This window comes from Rhamphochromis longiceps, linkage group LG13, assembly GCF_057381845.1.
Source record: "Rhamphochromis longiceps isolate RC_006_pf linkage group LG13, R_longiceps_female_GT1.1, whole genome shotgun sequence".
Lineage (NCBI taxonomy): Eukaryota > Metazoa > Chordata > Actinopteri > Cichliformes > Cichlidae > Rhamphochromis > Rhamphochromis longiceps.
The window spans coordinates 1,716,445-1,726,365 of record NC_140569.1 but is presented as its reverse complement, the minus strand read 5'-3'; positions in this window follow the sequence as shown (position 1 = coordinate 1,726,365).

Sequence of the window (9,921 nt, the reverse complement as noted above, 5' to 3'; positions counted from 1 at the left end):
ACCAAATACCGTTTTAATATTTTTTTAGCCGAGAATGTAGTGGTTTAATCTTCATGTGTCTGGTCGGTTTGTCAAGATACAGCCTCTTTGCAAAAGTGCTTCGATGATTTCGGAGATGTCTGCCCAGTCTCACGGCAAAGCGTGGGATAGACCCACTCGCCTCGCAATCGAGCTTTCATTACCACCGACAAAGCGCAGGCCCCGGTACACAGCTGTAATAACCCCCGCTGACACTGACTTCATTTACTGAGGTTATATTTATCGGTGTTTTATTTCCTGATGTTCTTATGTGTCCTACGTGTTTCAGTCGCTAATTCTGAATTATAACTAACATTAAAAACATGTTTAAGGAGGAGAGAGAGCAAATAAATCTGTTTAACAGCTGATCTTTGGGTTTTTGTTCAGTAATCAGCGTGACCTGTGTATAAACACATAAAAGAGATAACGTTGGTGTTTCCGTCATGTAGTAACTGCTGGCTTTAACTGTACAAAGGTTGTTCGACACTATGAAACACATACAGACTTCATGATGTTCGGCTAATATTTTTATTGTGAATATTAATCATGAGGGTAAACGGCCCTGTACACCACGGAGCGAGGTCAGCATGTCCACGATATCTTCAGCTCTATGAGTTAACCCATCAAACTAATCTGTCATCTACGAATATGTCACGGGTCATATCAGTATGATTTTACAGGAACTCATCCTTATTACTGCCAACTATTCCAGAGACGTGAAAATCTACAGCATAAAGAACAAAAAAATATAGCAGTCTAACGCAACACTGTAACAGAGATGAACGCGTCAGTTTGTCGCAGATCAAAGTGGAATGAAAGTGATTGGTTGAACAAGTGTTCATGATCTGTGTTTTCTGCATTTTCATCAGCGTTTAACCCGAGTTCCCAACCGGTCAGCTGGTGGGTAACAGGCATCTCCAAAAACATTAGAGCACTTTTGCAAATATCTGACGTCTTGATGAATCAAGCAGATATTTGAAGTTTACACAGAAACATTCTCACATGAAAATCTCTTAAAAGTTTATTTTGTGACCCAGAAAGAGTAATATTTCAAACTCTGCCACTCTGTGTTCCTCCGCCACTGCCTCGTTTGAGTTTTGGACGAAATGGATTCTGGGATATTGCATTTCGTCATTTCGAGCTCATTGGAGACCAGAACAGCCAATCAGATTTTTTTGCATCCAAGTCTGTGATTGGCTGGTTTTGTGGCACAAATATAACGGTGTACAGAAAGTAGTGATGGTAAATTTGATTGTTTTTACTGAATTGAGTTTGAGCAGAAATTTTTTTGTTAAGATACTGGATGTTGTGTTTTTCTCCACAATTTTAATTATAAGCTAGATATATAGCTGCTAACAGCAACAGGGATGAGTCAGTGAGTCAGTTGGGCTTGTGAATCATGATTCATGAGTCATTAAAGTGATTCTCGAGTATTGAACGATTCGTTCATGATTCGCGCATCACTAACAGAAAGAGTTGAGCGCCCACAGGCAGAAATGTTGCGAACACATTGCGAGCGAGCACAAATGCAAAAACTGAGCGAGAGGGGGTGCTATTGTGTGTGTGTGTGGATAATAGCAAACACTGAAATACAGTTTTTGCACGCAGCAATGAATTTTGTTCACTCAAATTCAGCTTTTAAATTTAAATTTCTCCTCAAAATGCAACACTTGCACCTGCAAACTTTTTTTTATGTGCGCTCAATTTTTTTTTACGTGCGCTCAGAGTAGTGGCACAAAAATAACGCCATATTCGTCGCGTCACTCTCTGATTGCTTAAATAGGAATAATGTTATAGCCAATATAATGCAAACTCCAGTATTTTTTTTAAATTAGAGAAATCTCGTTCTAAACTTGGTTCTGTTTGGAGACTTAATATTGACGGTATTATAACTGATGAACCCCGAAAAGTCTCCACCTATTGCTCCAATTTTTATAAAAATTTATACAAGTCAGAGTTTGATGAGAGTGCTGCTCTGAACTTTATGGAACAAATCCCTGATGTGCGAACAGTTAAAGAAGATCAGATGAGTTTCTGTGATAGGCCGATATCTATTAGTGAAGTGCTACCTGCTATTCGACGTCTTAAACTTAATAAATCCCCAGGAACCGATGGCTTAACCTCTGAATTTTACATTACTTTTGCAGATCAACTGGCTCCATTTCTTCTTAATATATACATTGAAAGTCTTATAAATCAGTCTCTTCCCCCCACTTTACCACAAGGTCTGTTAACCCTAATCCCAAAGCCAAAGAAAGATCCCACTTATATTGACAATTGGAGGCCAATTTGCCTCCTTAATAATGATTATAAGATCCTAGCTCAGATCTTTGCCAAAAGACTGAAAACTGTTTTGAATGATATTATTGATGAAACTCAGTCTGGCTTTATGGCTAACAGACACATATCCAACAACATTAGACTTGTTTTTGACCTAATTGATTATGCAGATTTGTGTAGGGATGATAGCTTTATCTTATTTGTAGATTTCTGCAAAGTGTTTGATACGATTGAACATGGTTTCATTTTTCAGGCTTTGGACAAATTTGGCTTTGGTCCTTATTTTCAGAATGCAATTAAAACAATGTACAAAAATTTAAATTGCTCCATCAAACTACAAGCAGGTACATCACCTAGGTTTAACTTGAACCGCGGTATCAGGCAAGGCTGCCCCATCTCCCCATACTTATTTCTCATCTGTGCTCAACTCCTCTCTGATTATATTAAAGGCAGTCCTCTGAAAGGTATAACAATTGCGGATGAAGAAATATTCATTAGTCAACTTGCTGATGATACCACTCTCTTTTTAAAAAATGCTTCACAGGTGCAGATGGCTATTAACACAATTAATGCCTTTTCTTTAGCTTCAGGACTCCACCTAAACATTGGCAAATGTGAACTGCTTGCCCTTAGAAATTGTACCAGTCTATCTATTGCTGGCATCCCAGTGAAAGAGTCTGTCACTTACCTTGGTATAGTCATTAATAAAAATCAATCCACCAGGTGCTCCCTTAATTTCACTCCAATTTTGGACAAAACACAACAAAAGCTAAATGCTTGGCTGCAGCGGGATTTATCTATTAAAGGGAGAGTTTTACTCACGAAAGCAGAGGGTTTATCTCGTCTAACTCATGCTGCTTTGTCTCTTGATGTAAATAAAGAAACCCTGGCAGATATTGACAGACATCTTTATAATTTCATATGGAAGAATAGAATTCATTATATTAAAAGATCAGTTTTATCCAGCTCATACCAACATGGTGGAGTAGGGCTGCTCAATTAATCGAATTTTAATCACGATTACGATCTGGGCTTTCAACGATCATTAAAAATGACTGAGCCGATTATTAGCCCCTCCCTCATTTATCCGCGACACCTTAAAGGCCGGTCCGTGAAAATATTGTCGGGCATAAACCGTCCGTGGCGCAAAAAAGGTTGGAGACCGCTGATTAAGAGGACCCGAGGGAAGCTCGGAAAGCTCGGAAAGCTAAGCAGGAGTTATTTGGAGAGTGACTGCCGCTGGTTGAAAAGAGAGTTTAAAAAAAAAAAACTTCAGTGGTGTTGCACACCATTTTATATTATTTTTTAAAGTCATTGTTAACCCTTTAAAGCCGGTCAGAGCAGCACGCTCCGTGTTGTGTAACTATTTTTAAATCCCTGTAGAACCTGAACCGTGTAAGCTAGCGCAATAATTTGTTTTGCATATGAAACCGGAGGAGTTGTACTTACATCTGATGCCATCAGCTTGTCCTCAGTCACGGTTTCGTTCCACATATAGCTTTGCAAAAATTGCATAAAAAGCTCTTGCAGGAACAAAAACATAATATTCCAGAAACACGCTTTGCCGTTCCTATCAGCTGTTCGTAACACTTCCCACAGTGAAATGATGCACCTGCTGTTTTCTTTGCAAATTTGCATCATAGGATTGTTTTTTGTTTTTCCTGCAGTATATAAAAATTGCTGTATCTCCAAAATAAAACTATGAAGACACTCAAAATAAATTTCCTGTGGTGGGAAACTATTTTTTGCAACTTTATTGTATTTAAAGTTTTGAGGGATAAACCTCTTAAATTTCTCCAAGTAGAAATATATGTAAACAAAACAAAAGCGATTTTCAATTTTTTTTGTAGTTTATTGCACTTTTTTGCAATTTATGTAATTACTATGGGCTTAATGCATACATATTATTAAAATATGGGCTATAACAGTTGTATTGATGTATAGCAACTTGAAATGCTCCCACAAATGGCACTACAGCATGTAAAAAAAATAATATAAGCTCTGGTGGACTTGGTTCTATAGTAGGTCTTAAAGGGTTAAATAAATATCGTCAAATAATCGTGATCTCAATTTCAGTGAAAATAATCGTGATTATCATTTTTGCCATAATCGAGCAGCCCTATGGTGGAGTAAACTTTCTTGACTTCTCCTCATTAAACAATGTGTTTAAAATAAACTGGATTAAACAATTTTTCAGGAACCCAACCTCAATTTGGAACTTTATTCCCAATTATATTTTCTCAAAAATTGGTGGTCTTAACTTTCTTTTGCTTTGTAATTACAATATCGATAAAATCCCTTTAAAACTATCCAACTTTCATAAACAAATGCTTCTTTCCTGGTCATTGATTTATAAACACAACTTTTCTCCACATAGATACTATATTTGGAACAATAGAGAGATTTTATACAAACATAAGTCTGTGTTTATAAGTAAGTGGTTTGATAATGGGATTCATCGTGTTTCACAACTTATAAATCCAGCTGGAGGTTTACTCTCTTACTCAGAATTTTTGAATACATATGGTCTTCCTGTTCCACCAAAGGAATATGCCATAGTGTTTGATGCTATCCCTGCTGGGGTCTTAATGTTGTTTAGAAATCCTGTTGTTAATGATTTGACCCCTTTACCACTGGATCCTGCTGTTACTTATGTTGGTCAGATGTGGTTCCCCTCTGTAAGGAGGAAAAACAACCGTGAAATACGAACTCTGTTTCAAAAAGACAGAACTTGTGTCCCAACGGCTGTCGCCTACTGGAATAACTTATACCAGGACCTGGAATGGGAGAAGATTTGGACCTTACCGTTGAAATTTCTATTAAATAACAAAGTAAAGGAAATATCTTTTAATGTTATTCATCGTTTTTACCCAACCAGATCTTTTCTTGTACGTTATAAAAAGGACATTGATGTTAACTGTACATGTTGTAATTGTGTGAAGGAAGATATTTCTCATTTATTTTGGTCATGCTCATACACGAATCTTTTCTGGCAAGAATTTTGTGTTTTTGTTGTTTCCTTTATCTTTTATGAGTTCTCTCTTTGTTACGAGAAAATATTGTTTGGTTTCTTTAACGACCCCATGCACAGGGCAAACAAATTTTATTTGATTAATTTATTGATATTATTGGCTAAATTTCATATACATAAGTCGAAATTTTCTAACGCAAAACCATCCTTTCAGTGCTTTTTAACTGAAACCAAACAATATGTTAAAACCATACAACATTCTCAAAATCTAAAAGCTGTCAAAACCATAAACTTATGTTCCCTGTTCAATATCATCTGATTCTTTAATAGACTGTGTCTATTTTGTTTTTTTATACGAACCCCCTGACATTGTGTTTGCTATTTTGTATTTGTATATTTGTATTTTGTGATTTGTCAATAAAGCGTATTCAAAAAAAAAAGGGGGGGCTGCAGATAGGATACAGGGATACAGCCACAGAGATTAAAATGTGACGCCATTTCCGGAGTAAAACCGCAAAGGATTCTGGGAACGAGTGGCAAGCGGTACTAGCGCACGCAGGCTTTCACATGAAAACAGTCACACCGCAATAAAAAGAAACACATGGCAAGAAGCTGTTGTATTATTAACTGCAATAGCCGGTCGCATGACAGCCACGGGAAACCGACGGGTAAAGAGATCGGTTGTTATCGGATTCAGTTGTGGAAGAGAAATTGTTTAAGCCACGTTTCCGAAGTAACAAAGAGGTGACGGATGGCCTGGATTGCAGCCATTCCAAGACCAAATATAACGTCCCAGAACACTCCAGCTCACATGTTAGTCTGCTCCAAGCATTCCCACAAAGGTCAGTCTTCTGTTGTAGTTAATACGTAATTTATCACAACATAACTGTTGATGTAGGTTACAAATAAGTCTCATATTGATTTGAATTGAATTCGTTGCTATGCTGCTTTGTTCGCGGTGGCTTTGCGGGCTAATGTTTGCCAATTTTTTGATGTGTTTTGTAGGAAAACCAGCCTACAAAATGCAGGAATGCGATCCAGACTGGGCCCCTCTATCAGCCTGGGTTTAAAGCTGCTACCACAGCCAGATTTGATCGGTTAAGAGAGAGAGCGAGATCCAAACAGCCACGAAACGTCTGCATATATTTGCCCAAGTGTTGTATTGAAGCAAGCAAGTTATGAATAACTGTTTTCCAGTATGTTGGAGGTTTTTCATTGTTGATTTGTTTTTCACCGAAGCAGCTAATAAAGCACGATGAAATACAATGTTGCCTCTTTCTTGTAAGATTCTATAACAGAATGAAACAATAATGCCAGTTAAAAATAAAGACAATAATTGAATGAATTACAAAACACTTTTTTTTTTCTATTAGATCTGAAAATGTTGTGTAACACTACAACCTGAAACGACAAATAGATGCGTTGGCCTGTAACAACAGCTGTGAGATGGAATCGTCCAAATCACCAAAGTAAACTGGGCCTGGGCTTGTTGCAGGATCTGAAGTTACTAAACATGTTGTGAGTGTATGCACTCACGCTTAGGACCATATAATAATAAATATGTGCGTGATGAAAGTTGTGCAGCACACTAACATCCTTACTCCGGGATTAAAACCACAGAATTAATGGTTACCGGTGCTGGAAATACTAGTGTTTGATGCAGTGTTATGATTTAGTTGCCACTTGTACCCACAATGCAATGCGCGAAAGTCACGTGGTCTGTCAATCTCTATTCCTGCATCTTTTGGGATCTTACAAAGCTTCAAACGGCGCGTCGACTATTAAATTCGTCGTCGACGATTTTGATAGTCGACATAATCATAGCTAGTTCAAGTTCAAATTTTATTCGCCACATGCAGTGGCATGAACTAGTTGACTAATCGTGGCAGCCCTAGTTACCAACTACTTGTTGGGCCATGTAATCTGTAGTGGAATACATTTTACACTGGTCATCTATGATGAGTGAAAACCCTGTGACGGTCTCAGTTATGGTCAGTGTGGAACCCCCCCCCCCCCCCTTCTTTGTTTTGCTCTGTAACTTTGCACTGTCCTCTTTCTGCTGTAACAAAACTAATTTCCCACGTGTGCGACTAATAAAGCTTATCTTATACCTGTGGGTCCTCCAGTCACATGTTCAAGGTGAGCACAGGTGAATGAGTGAGTGAAGATCGGATCAAAGCACATCAGAGTGGACCTGATGAGCCTGTGTTGCTTTAAAGGGCAGGGATAGCTCAGTAGGTAGAGTGGTTGCCCCATGATCGGAAGGTCGGGGGTTCGATTCCCCTTAACAGCTACCCTGAGGTACCCCTGAGCAAGGTACCGTCCCTACACACTGCTCCCCGGGCGCCCAATGGCTGCCCACTGCTTCACTAAGTGAATGGGTTAAATGCAGAGAGCAATTTCCCCACGGGGCTCAATAAAGTACAATAAAGTACACACTTTCTTCTTAAAGCTCAGAAATTTGCTGCACATGTCCAATAAAAATGTTTTCATGGCGCAGGTGGCCAGGTTACAGCCCCTCAGATGAGACCAGCAGGAAAATAACCAAGTACATTTACTGAAGTACTTCCCTCAAATTTAACATACCTGTAATTTCTGCGTGATGCTGCTTCCTGTTTCTACTGTATTTCTGATGCAGATATTGTGGTTTATACTCTAAACTATTTGGAGTACAGATAATCACCAAGTATAAGTTATGCACAGCTGCTGGATGTAAGAAATGTACACATCAATAATTATGATGCATTAGTAACATGTATATGTTTGTAATGTGGAGCATGTTTGTTTCACGTCTGTGCTGTTATAAGTTTTACTTCAGTAAAAGTCTAAAAACTTTCTTCCCACACAGACTCTGTTTAATCTGCAACTCCACGTGTCTCATGATCAGGCTGCACATCTTATTTCTGATTGGTGTAACAGGTATGTGTCACATCTGATGGTTTTCAGGTGTGTCCTGGATCCTGGTTCTTTCTGCTTGGAGTAAGGTAAGAGGATGGGAACCTATACGGAAGTGCGCGTGCATGCCGGAAAAACATGAAGTCAATTATAGTCAAAGTCAGTAAATTACTGTGTTTTTAAAGAGTCACAACTACATTTTACTTTCTGTTTGTAGTAATTTTAAACATATTTGAATGATTTTTATTGCCAATTAAAACATTTTAAAGTGTGAATATTCCACTTTTTTCTCTCCAAATGTTAGCTTACCATTTTAACGTTTTGTGGTCATTCGATTTGCCCGTTTCTAAGCTCAAAAAGGAGCTTTAATGCATTTGATTTTTTCCCTTTCAAGTCAATTTTCTGGTTGATTATTTTTAATGATTTATTTATTCTTTGCATTGTTTGCCTGAATATAAAAATTCAGTTTTGTATTTTTTTTTTTTTTTTTACTGCTTTTTATTTCATTGAATTCTTTGATGTTGTTTTGATGATCAAGCCTGCAATCAGCTGATTGGCCGATGGTCTGTCAGCTGTTTGTTCTGTGCTGGATAAATAAAGTTTGGTTGAAGTGAAGGACCAGTGCTTTTGTTTGTTTTTGTTTCCTGTCTGTAAACAACATAAATTAAAAATAAGTTGAAATTCGTCTGGGAGCTCTGTCAGTCTGATGCTAACTGAAAACATCTGGGGGAACATCTGTCCTCATAGGTGAGCTGATTGGCTGCTGAAGCAGATGTGCAGGTTCACAGAAGCTCATTCAGATGAAAATATGAATTCACATCTGTGGGAAAGATGAACAGCAGTATGAACGCGTGAATAAAATTCCTTTGATCGGTAATTTGAATCCATAAACCAAGTTTTCTTTGTATGATGAAATTTACTTTCTAAGGTTCTGTGTTTAAGAAGAGCTTGTTTTCTAAATGTTAATACTTGAAAAATATGGAGATGAAAAAATAAAAAGATTCAAAATGTAAAATAAAAAAAAAGAACACCCAAACTTGGTAAACGAAAAATGAAAAAACAGTGAATTCATCAAAATGAATAAATGAAATAAGTTCATATATAAAAAAGAAGGAATATTACAAGTAAAACTGCCTGCAGCGCACAGCTGAAAACATCTGGAGCTGCTTAATTCAAACATGTTGCTGCCTCCATCCATCGACCCATCATCCACCCATCACTCATCATCCTTTATCCTCCGCTGATGTTGGTGGCAGCAGGTTGAGCAGGGACTCCAGATGTTCTCGTCCTCAGCGACACCTCCGGGCCCTCCTGTGGAATCTGAGGCGCTCCCAGACCAGATGAAGGGGTTTGAGGTCTCCCCTGAGGTCTTCCCCCGGTTAGGCACGTTGCTGCAACAAATTCATGTTGAAGAATCAGAAGTATGATTTCAGGTGCTGAGATGGGTTCTGATTCTGTGAGTGGGTGCAGCTGGAACTTTGAGCTTTGGGCTCCTGTCTGTGTGATTATAACATGTTGCTGCCGCTGCTCCGGGGACAGACGGGGGACTCGGGTGGTTTTGGCGATTCTCTGGCTCTCTCCGGTCCTCGGAGCTCGGTATCATCAGGTTGAAGGTGTTTTGTTGCTGGGGAAGAATCCAGTTCTTCCTCACCTCCCTGCAGCCTCACCCCCACCGTTATACTCAAACTCAGCCAATCAAAAAAAATCACTCCATATATCACTAGGCAGACGTCCACGCTGGCAGCCAATCGGATTGG